Source organism: Sebastes fasciatus, chromosome 18, assembly GCF_043250625.1.
Source record: "Sebastes fasciatus isolate fSebFas1 chromosome 18, fSebFas1.pri, whole genome shotgun sequence".
Taxonomy (NCBI): Eukaryota; Metazoa; Chordata; class Actinopteri; order Perciformes; family Sebastidae; genus Sebastes; species Sebastes fasciatus.
Window position 1 is genome coordinate 464215 of NC_133812.1, and position 16285 is coordinate 480499.

General features: G+C 40.5%; 2 protein-coding genes across 5 annotated transcripts in view; both read left to right on the top strand.

The window, feature by feature from the left end:
- Positions 1-16285, top strand: part of LOC141756031 (gamma-aminobutyric acid receptor subunit rho-2-like) — a 150357-nt gene that overhangs the window by 51817 nt on the left and 82255 nt on the right. The window lies entirely within an intron of this gene.
- The window catches only part of ankrd6b (ankyrin repeat domain 6b), a 76620-nt gene continuing 60793 nt past the window's right edge, over positions 459-16285 (top strand). For 2 of the 3 annotated variants that reach the window (XM_074615455.1, XM_074615456.1), the window contains exon 1: positions 460-692. The gene's annotated coding sequence lies outside the window, so the exon portion shown is untranslated. Of the gene's footprint in view, positions 693-16285 lie in introns of all 3 variants that reach the window. The other variant, XM_074615457.1, reaches the window with a different exon arrangement.

A 16285-nucleotide genomic window follows, 5' to 3' on the forward strand; every position in this document is an offset into this window, starting at 1 on the left:
AATCATCATTTTAATGCTGATCATTATCTCTTATTTTATTTTATTAATATTTCATTATTTTAATACAATCTGCTTATTTTGTGTAGTTTCATAATTTGTATTTATTTAATTTGTATTCCTTGTATTTCATTTATCTTTTCTTTTCTTTAATACCCATCTTTTATTGCTTTCTTATTCAATGACCTTTTTCTTGTTGGTGTGCATTAGTCTCTAAATCCATTTTTAACATTCTGTCAATCGTCTGTCTTTGAGTTGAATTTGACTTGTTTGAAAGGTGCTATATAAATAAAGTTTGATTGATTGATTATGAACTTATTATGCTAAAAATGCAAGCTTGTTTCACCTGTTGAATGGCTGCTAATTCTATTGACTGTCCTTATATGACCGTATATGAGGTCAATCCTCGCTTCTGCAGCCCAGGGTCAGAAGGGGGGACTGTCTTCCTCTCCTTTCACCGTGCTGCCTGCTGACGGAGTCTGTCAGCGGCTCTGTTCACATGCTAATGACCGAGAGGGAGGCGGCGGCAGCGGCAGCGGGTTGGCGGCGGAGCGGCAGCGCGGCAGAGAGACACCACACTCCAGCTTCCTCTCCAACAACAACGTGCACCTCACCACCTCTCTCCACCAGCCTGCCGGACTAACGGCAGCTAATACCGTCTCCGTCCGAATCCACCCTGGTGTCTTCTCTTCCAGGTGAGTCTCTTTTATTCCTGCTGTGTATTCGTCGTGTTTCCTCTAAAACATGTCGCTTTAGAAAGCTTGTGTTTGTGTCGCGTCGCCTCTACTGGACGAGACGCTGACTGGAATTATGAGCTTCCGTCTTCCAACGAAATCACTGCAATGTTGAAATAATGTGAGCTAGTTATCTCCCACAGGAACTTCATGTAACTTCTAGCTTTATGTTCGCCTGTTCTGGTGAATGTACTTTATCATAAATGTAGCCTACCACTGTTTCTGAAGTGCCTCTTTCTCCTTTACTCCTTTACTCCAAGTCACAGTAACAGGGCCGCTGCTAGCCATTTGGGTCCCCTAGGCGTAATTGCTTTGTGGTGTTCCCCCCCCCCCCAAGAAAAAAAAAATAAATAAATAAATAAAAACAAAAAATAACTGTTCAATGAGTCTCACACAACGCTTTGTCCACACAGGGAACGTACAGGAGCGTGATTCACGCGTCAGGTGTTCAAACCAGCTGCCTATCTGCTGTGTTTCTGCTGCTGTCAGCTCTTTCCTTCTACATAGAGTTTGCCTTTCATAATGGCCATTTCATTTCATTATAAATGTTATTTATATTTATTTTAGACAGAAAATGGTAGGGTTGTGACGATTCACTCAGCTCACGATACACGGTATTGGGTTCACGATCTCAATATCATACGATATTATAACAATAATTTTTAGCAAAACTTGAATGATGAAAATATGACTGAAAAAGTAGCCTGTTATTCAAAAAACACAAAATGCAAAACAATGCTGTTGTTTGCCTTATAGTTCCATTTTTTATACTATCAGTCCTTCCTCCTGTCCTCTGTCCTCTGTCCTCTGTCCTCTGTCCTCTGTCCTCCATCAGTCAGTCTCAGTCCTTCCTCCTGTCCTCTGTCCTCCATCAGTCAGTATCAGTCCTTCCTCCTGTCCTCTGTCCTCCATCAGTCAGTATCAGTCCTTCCTCCTGTCCTCTGTCCTCCATCAGTCAGTATCAGTCCTTCCTCCTGTCCTCTGTCCTCCATCAGTCAGTATCAGTCCTTCCTCCTGTCCTCTGTCCTCCATCAGTCAGTATCAGTCCTTCCTCCTGTCCTCTGTCCTCCATTAGTCAGTATCAGTCCTTCCTCCTGTCCGCTGTCCTCCATCAGTCAGTCTCAGTCCTTCCTCCTGTCCTCTGTCCTCCATCAGTCAGTATCAGTCCTTCCTCCTGTCCTCTGTCCTCCATCAGTCAGTATCAGTCCTTCCTCCTGTCCTCTGTCCTCCATCAGTCAGTCTCAGTCCTTCCTCCTGTCCTCTGTCCTGGCTGAGACCAGCTTTGTCTCAGCCAGCTGATCAGTTTACCAGTCAGATACATGACAGACTAACCTAAACAGTTGGACTTTGCCAGCTTTAGTTTCAGTCTTGTGTAGCCGAGGGTTACGCTGCTCCTATACTTTATGAAGATAATAAATTAATAACACGGAGCCTCCGTAGTCTGCAGCCTCGTCAATAACAGCACGTCACCGCTTCACGTCTTCCGTTCCTCCCTTCACATTAAACTCCCCGGACACAAACACTGGATCACGGCTTACTAGAGGAACTAAAGTCATTCACAACTCAACTAAATAACTAACACGTGTTTACTGTTAGCTGTTAGCCGCCGAGCTAACACGCTCTGCTTGTGTAAACAGCAGCAGAGGATGACAGACAGCAGACAGAGCAGATTGAAATGTTGCTTTCCTTCACATTTAACCGTTTCATCGTGTTTATGCTCGTTGAACAGGTGTAATAACGTATCTTGGCTTTACACTTGCGATGTTTTATTGCACTAACTTACAGCAACAAGTGTAGCGTCAACTCGTCTCCACCGCAGCCTCTCTGATCAGCTGTTCACTGACTGCGCTGTGTGTGGAGCTCCGACAACGCCTATAGGAAGGAGGCTAGGTCAAGGGCGGACATGGCTCTGGGGGTATGACACATGCACAGTGTAACTGAAGCTGTGGCCTTGCGTACCGATTGGTTCAATTTCGGCAAGGGCAGACCAGATTTTACTGAGCATGTGTTGTACTCCAAAGATATGACGAGTACTTAGCCGCCTTCTATAGACCTTGCAGAGGCTGCAGCTTCAGCCCCGGAGCCGGTATGTATGTATGTATGTACGTACTACCTATTATGCCCTGATACCGCAGTTCAGTTTTTCGTCTCAACTATGCATATCGTCACATTTTTATATTGCAATATCTCGTGGCACGATATTTCGTCACACCCCTAGAAAATGGTTAAGAAATGTGTGGTAATTTGTAAATAATAGTATTAATCCACAATTAAAACCCCATACTATATTCATTCATGGAGCTCTCCAAGTCACTGCATGTTCTACAACACTGTCCTGCAAATATTTCAGAATAAAAGCCTTGTGTTAACAAATGAAGGAATTCTGTCCACAGAAAAAAAACTTGAGGGCTTTTATTTTGAAATGAAAGCAGGAAGTGTTGATTTAAACACTTTTTTTGATGTCCGTGACATCAAAACTGTAGTAATGCAGCGGGTATGATGTCAATATACAGTCAAAAGATCACCTTCACTGTCTGTGACATATTCTACAGCTGTCTAGACATTGAAACTGTGGTGGGAGCGGCAGCCCTGCACGATAATGTAGGCTGCCTACCTACTATAGGCTATAACGTTATATTATGATAAATTGTTAGCCTGTCTGGTAACTTAATGCTAAGTTTATAGTGACTTTATTTTACTTTATTGCTTTCAAATTTGGGGTAGCCTACGTCTCCGTCTGTAATCCCCAGTTGGTTTGTCATATAAATTATATTCTTACAGCCTATTTATTTTTTAAAGTTAAATTTTAAGTTGAAATACCTCTCTCAGACGTCCCTTAAGAAAACTACTGTATTTACTACCCAGCCAACATGGTTATGTGGGCCCCACATGGGTTATTCTGGGGGTACCTGGGTACCAAGTGGGTATGGGCCCAAAATGGTCATCTTATCTGGGGCCCACTTGGGTCAACTCTGTAGGTCCCACATGGGCTCCCCACATAGGCTCCCCAACTAAGTCCCACTTGGGGACCATGTGTCTGTGCTGCTCACTATTGAATGACCTCTCCAAGATATCCCCTCAGTGCTCTCATTTTAGGAACATGATTCCCCAATAGGGAGTTACTGATGTTACAGCATCATATTCTTATTCACTATTTTCAGGGCTTGGGTCTGGACTCAGATGGGTGTAGTGCAACCAAGTGTAGCCTATCATGTCTGAAAAACAAGAATAATTGAAGCAATTAAAAATGTATCAGGACACTGGATGCATAATAGTCTGCTTTATCCGATGCAAATTATGCTACAGCCCCTGAAAAAAAATCCCCAGTAAATGTGAAATAAAGTAGGCTTAAGTGAAATCTTCTCTGCAGCATGGAACTTAGCCTAAGGCTTAACCTAAATATTAAATTCTATAAGGGTTCAAATTTAGGGTATTTAACGGTTGAAGATATGAGCTTATGAGGAAAGGCTGGCCAGTAATGTGTTATAATGATAAAAATACATCAGCACAGAGGGCAGACGGAGTGGTTGTTTCTGTGAGCGGCTAGCTGCCTTGATGGAGTGCACTTTTATTTGAATCGGATTTATTTATGAGGCTTCAGGTGAAATCAGGGTCCATGGAGCCCAGAGGGATACCCACTAAAACAAGCACTCTTTCATTTTCAACACGCCTAGTCTGTATAACGCAGGTTTTCTGTTTTAAATCTGTAGTTAAGAGTACCGTGTAAAGGGACTACTGTGGAGCAGTGCTCCCGACAAAGGGAAGGGAAGAGGACTGCTAGCAAGTAAACATGGATGTAAACGATTTAGGTCTCAAATAATGGGACCTGAAGATAGTTTTTCTGTGGAAGGAAATGCATCTGACACATTTATCAGGACTCAATGATAGACACAATATGTTTGTGAGAAACAATAAATATAATCATAACTTAGGGCTGCACGATTATGGCCAAAATGATAATCAAGATTATTTTTTTATCAATATTGAGCTCATGATTATTTATCACAATTATTCATTGATTTTAGCGACAGTATATTTTATTGCACTTTCACATTAAAATAAACAGAGTTTAATGTAAACACTGTTTCCTCTTCCATGCTGTGCTACATTCCTACAGGGCTGCACAGTGTTGGAAAAACTGACATTGAAATAATTATTTTCTGCTATATATATATTGCAATATGAGAAAATACAGGAATATTCACTCTACCCCTTTTGTTAGCTACATTTTAAAGTTAAATGCTTCAATCTGGTGCACTTTACACTCAACATTAAGAGCTAGATAATACATTTTATGCTCTTAATTTAATCACGTAGATAATATCTATACCCAAAAGTGAAGCCAAAACATCTGGATCAGCGGCTGGTGGCTGTTAGTTTAGGAAGCGCTTGATATGATGTGCTGCAGAGTTTTCTATGAGCAGAACGTGCATTTTAAACGTCAATATCTCAGGCCATCATGTTCATTTAATTGTGGGAAGCCAAAATTGTGATTGCGATTAATATTCGATTAATTGTGCAGCCCTACAATAACTTGAAAAAACGAACAGGGTACCTATAACTCTGATGACATCATCAGGGTTATTTTGTCAAAGTTCCTCCACAGAAGACATGATACCTCATGCTGAGGAAACTGACTTTGATATGTAAATAAAATCAGTGTCGTAAAAGAGAGGAACCACAATATGAAGGGTATGATGTGAACTAATTACCTGCATAGAACTGTAGTCAGTAACCCAGTGCATGGAGTATTTGATTAGTTTTATTACTTTGCCTCTATGACTTATAGTACGACGGAGTGTTAGGGCCACACTGAGGAAAAAAAATCAATCTGAGATTTCGAGAAAAAAGTCATAATATTATGAGAATAAAGTTCTAAGTTTACGAGGGAAAAAAGTCGTATTATGAAAATAAAGTCATAAGTTTAAGAGAAAAAAATCGTAATATTATAACGTAGTAATTGTACGTGTTATTTTAGAGGGGAAATAGGGTGAAAATGAGGAACGTGGAGCCTCTTGTGAAGTTCTACTTTAGTTTAGGTTTCACAAATAATAAAATCCTTCATCTTTTGGCTCGTCAGCAGCACATCATCATCAGTATCAGGACCTGGAAAAGATTGTTAAAGAAACTGAGTTCATTCTGAAGAAAGAACCACATGGACCGATGGGGAAAGTGACTCTTTACTGGAGGAGAATGTTTTTTTCGTAAACCCATGACTTTATTCTTTTAATATTACGACTTTTTTTCCCGTAAAGTTATGACTTTATTCTCGTAATATTACGACTTTTTTTCTCGTAAAGCTATGACTTTTATTCTCGTAATATTACGACTTTTTTTTCTCGTAAAGTTATGACTTTATTATTGTAATATTACAACTTTTTTCTCAAAATCTATTTATTTTTTCCCCCTTAATGTGGCCCTAATACTCTGTCGTATTATGTACTTAATTGACTATGATATAATAATATATATATATATATTGAATAGAAGTAATTTTACCAACTGTAGTTCAACCATTGTTCTTTACTAGTATCTTTGGTGTTATTCTCATGAGCATAATATGAACATTGTAACATGTTTTAAACACGGAACAGTTCCAGTTATTCTAAAATCTAAAAGCATACTGAAAGACAGACAGGTGGTTACTGAGCTACTGATTTAATAAACCATATTGATTTATGCCTAGTTTTGTATTGAAGTGAACTAAACGGTGTAGAAGCATTACATAACTTATTAGAGGAAGAGAAACGGCAGCGTGACATGATGGCGTCATGGTCCTGGTGACAAAAAGCTATTGAATTCATGTGAGATTAAGTTACACTGATGATTCATCCATGTTTCCTGATTCCTAGTCAATCCACCCTGCTGTTTGTTTACAATCTCAAGCAAACCGTCTGAGGAATAGACGGCCTTCTATGGACTGGGACCATTTTACAATTCTGTATTTTCATAAAAACCTTTAAAACCTATGGACAATGGAAACTAGAGATGGAAACTTTCAACCTGCATACAGCGACATATCTTAGTAGTCTTGCTGTGTGTGAAGCCGAGTATGAGCAGCCCTCACGGGTGTCTGTCCGTCTGCTCATGTCCCCGGGGAACTGATTAGCACGGCACAGTGCTGACGAGGTCAGAGGTCAACAGGTGTATAATGGGCATATAATGGGCCTTAATGGGCCACAGGGTGGAGGGGGGAGGGGAGAGGGGCATTTTACAGGCTCCAGAGACTAGACACTGTTTATTAGATCTGTCTGTCAGATGGTGAGATGATGCCTTTTGTTGAAGTAAAGATCTGCTAATTCCCATGATGCCACATTGGCTTTTACAGAGCCCTTCCCCATTATAAACTCTATGATATTAATGTTGTGTTTTAAGGAGGAATCAGATTGACACGTTATCATTCTAAACCCAGCCTCAGGTGGTTGTATAATAGGATAGATCCTGGGATTAGCACACTGTTTGTCATTGCACTGCTTCCTGGTGAGGCACTGGGGGGTGCACGTGAAGTAAATAGCTGTGTGGCATAAGAAAAGGAGCTTTCTTTAGCTTTTCTTCTGCCTTGCAGGGGCTCTAAATCCCACTTAACCCTTTATTGGTAGCTTGAAACAATGAACTCTACGGCCGTGCACAGCCCATCGCTCTTTCTCAGACGCTGCATCTGCTGTCATTAAGTTCTCCCCGGGCAGAAGATTAAAGAAGCGGGGGGGGAAATATTGGTGTACGGACGCTTTCTTCAGGAGCAACGTGAGAAGGGACTAAAGGCTGCTGCAGCGGGATAGAGCCTGTGGGGGGGGGTTGAATTGAATGCTCTGCCCCACAGCTGACACTAGTTCTCTCCAGCTGAGCAGAGATGAGGCACCGTGGGCAGCTCCTCCTCCTCCTCCTCCTCCTCCTGCTCCTGCTCCTCCTCCTCCTCATCCTCCTCCTCCTCCTGCTCCTCCTCCTCCTCATCCTCCTCGTCCTCCTCCTCCTTGGTCTAATGTCCTGGTGTATGTTGTACAGCAGGTGAACAAACAGAGAAAGACACCATCAGTAATGTTTGTCTGCTTGTCCATTATTGTCCATTTTACCTAAAGATGTGGGTCAACCTCACACTAATTACAACAGAAAGAAACTCAATGGATTTTGTATCCTCAACATGTTCTGAATGACAGAACAAAAGTCCTAACATAAGGAATTGTATGAAGGGAAAGTTTTGAAAATCTCCTAAATATGATTTATATATACATATATAATATTTATTTATTATCATTTATCTATATTTTTAGCCGTATTTCAATAAGTTACATTGCAGATGAAGATTTTCCATACAAAACATATTGTTATTTTATCAGCTATAGGTTAAACTATCCTACGGTGACCGGACGTCCCGGTTCTTCCGGGACAGTCCCAGTTCTTCCGGGACAGTCCCAGTTTCAAGCTGACGTGTCCCGAGTCCCGACAGTAAAACACTCAAGTGTCCTGGTTTTCAACAGTCACTAACAAATTGTCCTGGTTTTCACCACAATTAAAATAATAATATCATACTTACATAGATGTTTATCATGTTCCACTCATTCATTAATTCGTGCGCATGAGATATGAGAGGCAGCACAGCACACCTCTACAGTCTCTATAGAGAGTGATGCTGTCAAGCCAACATTACGCACGGACATAACAGATATCCACTGGTTACATTTAGTGTAGTTTTGAAACACAGAACCCTCTGTGCTTATGTACACATCAAACGTGTCGTTTTGATTCATTATTCTACACAGTTCCTTCTGAGCATCAACAGGCATTTCACTCCTCTTATAACTCCCTCAGGACCGGCCGTTTCGTCTTCCACCCAGTGTCTCCATCCTGGACAAAATGTCCTCTGAGCTCCCCATTTTAATTATAACAGCCTACACGTAGATGTGTGGCTGTGGCGAACAACGTGATGTGATAGAGATTGTTCAGGTTCAGAACTAAAGTTGGAAAAAAATTCCATAGTCCCAGGCAACAACAAGTTGTCTGAGGAAAACTCTCTACAGGACTCCCAGACCGTTGGTGTGTCATGAGGGGGACAGCCCTGTGATTAAAGGGGGTGAAAGTAGTGAATGTGATAAGTCATGATGTCACAGCCTCTAATGCACCCCCCACCCCATAATAATGCCTTCTTTTTGATCCCATTCCGTGCTCAAATGCGCCACAGGTTCACGAAATTAGCCATCCTGATGAAAACGCCTACGGTGCGTGCATATTAGCGTGTGCACGTGCGTGTGCGTGAACGTGCCGTACACATAAGGGTCCCGGTTTGGGGGTTTGAAAATATGGTCACCCTACCCACATCATCAGCTTGACCGTGACACTGGTCTGAGTATTTGATGGTATAATGTGAAGCGTGAACGAGGAAAATACCTTTTGACAAAATCTGTAAGTTTCATACTTATTTCTTAGCTACCAGGGTTGCACCAGGGTTGCACCAGGGCTGCACCAGGGTTGCACCAGGGTTGCACCAGGGTTGCACCAGGGTTGCACCAGGGTTGCACCAGGGTTGCACCAGGGTCTTCAGCCCTGTTCCTTACAGCAGAGCTGTACTAAAAGGCATGACATGTTGTTATTTTTAGTCTTCTGTTTAGGTTGACCTCTGTACTATTTATTAAGATGGCTATCACATCTGGCTCAGCTGTCACATGGATGACAGAGGGTTTATTTCCAGCAGTGACCTGAGGATTAGCCAGCAGTGTGTCATCCTCCCGTTTATCTGCACAAAATGCACAAATGCTTGGCAGTGATTAAACAGATAATAAATATTTGTCCTGTATTCTCTGTGGAACTTCTGACCCATTTTGTCCACCATAAATACTTCAGTCAGCCCAGAATGTCTGGGCCCAACGGCTGCAGTGAGCTGGTACTGAAACACATCTTGGGATTAGTGAATGGGTCAAAGTATTGTTTTAATCTGGTTTTGGCTCTCTGTCCCTGACTGGTGCACGAAAGACAGATGGCTGAGTTTAGAGTGAAATCTGAGGGTGGAGGGGGACCCCCCCCCACACACACACACACACACATTATATAGTCATGTCACTGATCCCTCACATCTACAGTAGGAGGGGAAAAGCCCTCCTGCTGGGAAAATAGCTGCACTGTTAAGAGCAGTCGAGGGGAAGCTGACGTTTGTATCTCTGTTACTGTGTCCTCAGTCCTTCTGCAGTCACATTCAGTCATTTTAGTTTTTAGTATCAGGGTATAACCAGTGTCCCCTTAAAGCCAAGGGGACACATAAATGAAAAAATCCACCGGCCAAGCTGATTTTTCCCATATCCTTTTGTTTCACTACATTTCAAAGAAGGTATTATGTTGAATACAAACTTATAGAAGAGACCAGAGCAAAGTCATTTAAATATATTGATCAATGGTTAATCAATTCAAGCCTAAATACTAGGCTAGGGTGGTATCTAGTTTTCCATACCCTCCTGACATTTCACCAGCTAAAGGCTGCTATTTGATGGTATTTGTGCAAATCCATATTTCATATCTTTAATTTAATATGTAATTCCATATGTAGTTCCACTTTCAACTACACTTGTTGCATGTTCCCCACATGTAAGGGACATTTGTTGTTTCTGTAATGTCACCCAGTCTTGAGAAATGCACAGTAAGAATATGAACATATGTCTCAAATATTAAAGCTCCACTATTATTTGAGATAAATGAGTCAAAATGCTTGTTCGTTAAGTTGAGATATGATAACCAGCCAGGGGGGCTTGTTTGTGTTCAAATAAGTTTTAGTCCGTTCTCCCCTGAACAGGAATGTTTTATTTCATGAAAGTGTATTCATTTTATAATTTTTTAGGATCATTACTAGTCTTTGTTTTAGGTGAGAACCTCCACCTGTGCTGTACAACACTCCCTGCTTTGTGACCATATAATCACCTGTTGCAGCTAAGTATATCAGCTGTTTGATCCATTCTTCTCTGCTGTAGCTCATAGTAATTGGTCATACAGTAGTTCATAGTAATTGGTCATACAGTAGCTCATAGTAATTGGTCATACAGTAGTTCATAGTAATTGGTCATACAGTAGTTTATAGTAATTGGTCATACAGTAGTTCATAGTAATTGGTCATACAGTAGTTCATAGTAATTGGTCATACAGTAGCTCATAGTAATTGGTCATACAGTAGTTCATAGTAATTGGTCATACAGTAGCTCATAGTAATTGGTCATACAGTAGTTCATAGTAATTGGTCATACAGTAGTTCATAGTAATTGGTCATACAGTAGTTCATAGTAATTGGTCATACAGTAGTTCATAGTAATTGGTCATACAGTAGTTCATAGTAATTGGTCATACAGTAGTTCATAGTAATTGGTCATACAGTAGCTCATAGTAATTGGTCATACAGTAGTTCATAGTAATTGGTCATACAGTAGCTCATATTAATTGGTCATACAGTAGTTCATAGTAATTGGTCATACAGTAGCTCATAGTAATTGGTCATACAGTAGCTCATAGTAATTGGTCATACAGTAGTTCATAGTAATTGGTCATACAGTAGCTCATAGTAATTGGTCATACAGTAGTTCATAGTAATTGGTCATACAGTAGCTCATAGTAATTGGTCATACAGTAGTTCATAGTAATTGGTCGTACAGTAGCTCATAGTAATGTAGAGTGAAGTCCTGAATAATAATAGAAAATATAATATTTGCAACCTGGTTAATGAAATAATAATAAAGGTCAGTTTTGGTAGAGGCAGGTAGTTCATAAATCTGAGTTCAGTTCCTTGTATAGGTGCCTCCAGATGTTCCTCCTGATGTGTTTTGTGTTTGGATATGAGCGTAGTGTTTAACAGCACACAATGTGTTCTCCATGTGTGTGACAGACTGCTATCCAAACCTGACAGGAACTTCAGTCCTTTCTGCTATTTTCCTTTGCTCATGTCTGTGTATATTCATGAGTTCTATATATTCATACAGCTCAGGATGATAACACATTTTTTGCTCAGTTTGAAATATTTTCAGCAAGTGGACAAGTCTTCGCCTGATTTCATGGCACCGAGAGAGAGTCCATTCTGTGCATCTTCCTTTGATTACGTATGCATTTGCACCGCCACTAGTTTTTGCTTTACATTCATTCTGATCACAACTGAAACTGATGGTTATTTTTTTATTATCAATAATAGATTATCCTTTAGTCTAGAAACTGATGAATGATAAGAATTCCCCCAGAGACCAAGGTCACTAGCTTTGTCCAACCAACTCAAAAATATCACATTTAAGAAGATGTCAAATGTCAAAGAAGCAGCAAATCCTCACATTGACAGGGTGAATCCTACAGAGTAGCTTCTATTTCCCACTGTAAAAGAAATAAAAGCTTTGTTGTGAAGTTATTGTAAAAAATGGTTTTGCTTCATATATAAGAAGCCCGGTCGCAACAAACGGCGTGTGAAGGCACAGCCATTTCTAAGTCATTTTGCGTCCAGTAACAACGCTGTTCTTGCTTTTGGCGTGTCATGTCAAACCACGTAGTCTGCACTGACTGCAATGTAAACTAGGGATGTTAATAATTAACCGTTTAACCGTTAACCGACATTAAGCATTTTAACCGATTAACGCTATCGGTTTAACGGTTTAAATAAATATTAATAATTAATTAAAAAGCTGAGCGGCTCGTCTTTTTAAGAACAAAAGCTGGTCCACCTTAACAGCCAACCTTAAGAGGCGGAGCCGGAGTTACAGATACAGGAAGTTGGCTCTGGTCTCTCGAGCGGTTCGGAGCGGAGGAGTTGTAGCTTTATTATTTATTATTTATTATTTATTATTTATTATTTATTATTTATTGACCAACAAATAAAGTGTACACACACTGCTACGTTCACAGCTATAACACCACCAACAACCTCACACTCACCACCAACACACACACACGGTCTGTCGGACACTCGTTGACAGACTGTATATGTGTGGCGGCGGCGAGCACGAAGCCTCTGGCAATGCTACAGCTGCTAATGTAACCCAAATACGCACACTGTTTATCGGACAGTCGCTATCGTTAATCTGGGCAGACACACAGCTGACAACCTGCTAAACTAAATGTGCGGTGGAGACTTTTACTGGGAAAGTGGCTGCATGTCCGCGACACTACACGCAGCATCGTAGCTGCTAAGTTAACGCTTCCGGACGGTGAACTGGAGACTCCGTTGTCTGTTGTGCTCCTACACTGCAGCTGATGCGAGGCACAAATCTTGTCGGTTAACGGTTAATAATCGGTTAACGAGGGACGGTTATTGGTTAAGAATTTTTTTCAAAATGAGCATCCCTTATTGTTTCCCAAAGTGTTGTTGAGTTATTTTGAAGTTATGTTAGTGACGTTTGTGACTTGCTTTCTGTACTTATGCTGCATTGTTAACGTACGCATTTTACTCAGTTTACATATTTATTCTAAGCCCAACCATGATGCTTTTCTAAAACTAACTAAATGGTTTTGCTTCCTAAACATAACCGTGACCGTTTCACGGTAACAACGTGGTGTTAAATGACACACGAAAAGCTTAAAATGCGTTATCATGCAGAATTTCCTTAAAATGTCGCACTATTTGTACGCTTTCCCATGACATCAGGTTGATATAAGATGTGAGATGTGCTGTAGTGGCTGGGTCAGTGAGGATACAGTACAGTTGATTTGTGTGTTAAAAGCTCATGCAAAGCACCGTGGGACTGTAAAGTAACGCAGGCGTACTTCACGGTGCTGTGAGTGCTCATACAAACGGTGGGAGGAGATGACCCACATAATAGAGGATGTACTGCAGGCAGAACGCTGAAGTTAATTTAGTGCATGCCCTGCTTCATTACACAAAGGAAATACAGATTGAATTTTGAATGTTTCGTCACAGTGCAGTGGATGTTAGATCTGTAGGCTGTAACCTCCTTCTACACTGCTGTTGTTGGTGTCTGAGAGCATGTAATGACCCCCTCTGGGGGAATAGATACATTTCTATAAGCATGAACTGTGTTTGAAGTGTGAAGAGCGCTTAGTTTTTCATGATTAGTGAAAAACATATGATGTAATGTGAGAAGCTCAGTAGTTACAAGTCCTAAAGCATTATTTGAGTGTTATTTTTCTGCTCTAAGCTAAGTTTTTTTTTAGCACAGAATAGGACATTTTATTTATTACTGGTTACTTGTCAAAGTGGGTGGTAGAGTAGACAAAGTCCCCTAGCCTCCCTTCAGCTAATCATCTGTAAACTGTAATTGAAAACCTATTATCAGATTTGTTGGGGGGGGGGAATAACTAATGGAAAGCAGAAAAAATGCGACAACATTCCTTTCCTGACATGTTGGTTAAAGGACGTTGGTTCACTTTTCAAGGTATTTGGGGGTCAGTGAATGGGTCCCATTACTTCCTTGTTCAGATCTGAAATCCTCACACCCACTAGAACTTGAATGAAACCTTTCTGGTGGGGGCTTTGAATGGGCTGATGTTGGATATGTTGACAGGCGGGCACTAGTAGTTACATTCCTGGCATGCTTCAGACTGGATATCAGCTGCAGGTCTTAAAGGATGCACAGTTGCCTTCTCATTTATCAGTCATGGTGACGGTGTTGACAGCTACCAAGTGACTTTAACTTCAGTGCTGCCTTGTGAGCATGAAGAAGAAAACACTGACTCAGCATTACTCATCAGATAAACACTGTTTTGAAGGGTGTAATGCAGGCCTGTCATAGTGTTGTGGTAATGTGATTTGGTAGACTTCACCTCACCAAAGAGTCTGCTTGTGTTGCTGTGCCCTCATTACATAATGTGTAATAATGTTAACAGACAATTAGTTGTTCTACAGTGGAAACCACTCATAGTGATCACGTCTGTCAGGGTCAAATTGACCTCTTTAAGTGTATGATCATTTCTCATGCAGATTACCATCTAATTGACATTTGTATATTTATTACATGAATAGAAAGTAATGAAACGGACCACTTGCTTGCTGCTAGTTCTCCTGCCTCTTCCCTCACCGAGGGGTGAGGCATTGCCGTTTTTGGCCGGCTCTGTACCAGTGGAGCGGGTAGCACACACAAATCGGTCTCCCTTGGCTGCAGTGCCGGCTGAGGATCGGCAGAGTTTCACTTTGGGAGCATTATCAATCCACTCGACTGCTTCAACCACAGGTGCTTTCCTTGTGCACATTCATTTTTCATTCAGAGAAAATGACTTTCTTTTACCCGTCATGATGCACACAGCACCAGCCTCCTGCCTGATAAATATATGATATACTGTATAATAACATTTAAGGTCTATCACGTTAGAATTTGTGAGGCTGGATGCATTCCCATGAGGTCAGACTTGAGCGGATGTAATCTCCAGGGGATAAAATGACAAATAAAATAAAAACTGTTCCAATTAAGTTCCGGTTAAACTGGTGTCTTTACTCTTTACACACCACAGATGGTCTGTTAGAGGAGATGCCATTCTGCATCGTTTCGACATTTACAAGTTTGGGAGGATTGCATCATTTTTGTGTTCAAAAAGACCACCAGGGAGTCTGTCTGTCCACGTAGAGACAACTGAGCAGCTGCTAGTCCTGTCAGTCTGTGATCATTTAACATGATGTGAAGACTGAGAGCTGTCAATAGGATCAATAGTAGATGATACAGATCTGATATCTTCAGCTTCAACATCACTTTGTCATTTTTACCTTAAGTAGAAAATGTAAATAGGCTACCTCTTTTGAATGTAATGGTTATTTTGGTGAATGATAGGATGAAGTCATTTGAAGTATCCCAGTAATGGAGCTGATTAGAGCTGACTGCTTTTCTAGATACAGATGAACTTCTACTACGAAGGACTTCCCAGTAAAGTACTAATGAAATATTTTTCAACGGTAGGTAACCCTCGGTGAAAGACAGAGTTGTATTTCTTGATCACCCCATTTTTAAGGAATAAAATTAATAATTTACAAAAAAACAAATCTTTGGTGTGATTGCAAACTAAATAAGTTATAGATCTGTTATGTCCAATAACAATTATCATATTTTAATATAACACTCAACATAGGGCTGTACAATTAATCGAATATTATATATCGCGTTCATGATTTTGGCTTCCCACAACTAATTGAACATTATCAGCTGCAATATTGACGTTTTAAAATGTGCATTCTGCTCATAGAAAAGTTTGCTGCAGATCAAATCAAGCGCTTCCTAAACTAACAGCCACCAGCCGCTGATCCAGATGTTTGATATTATCTGTACAACCAATGTGTTTTTGATTAAATTGAGAGCATAAAATTGTTTATCTAATCTCTAATCTCTATAATTTTGCTCTCAAAGTGTACCAGATTGAAGCATTTAACTTTAAAATGTAGCTACCTAAAGGGGTAGAGTGAATATTCCTGTATTTTCTCATATTGGAATATATTTTAGCAGAAAAGAAATATTGCAAATTTTTTTCCAACATTGTGCAGCCCTAAATACACATTAGCAAGAATGTAGCTTAGCATGGAAGTGAAAACAGTGTTTTGTTTATTTTAAAATTACATTTATACTACTGTGATTATCATTTATACTACTGTTTTTTCAGTAGTATAAAGG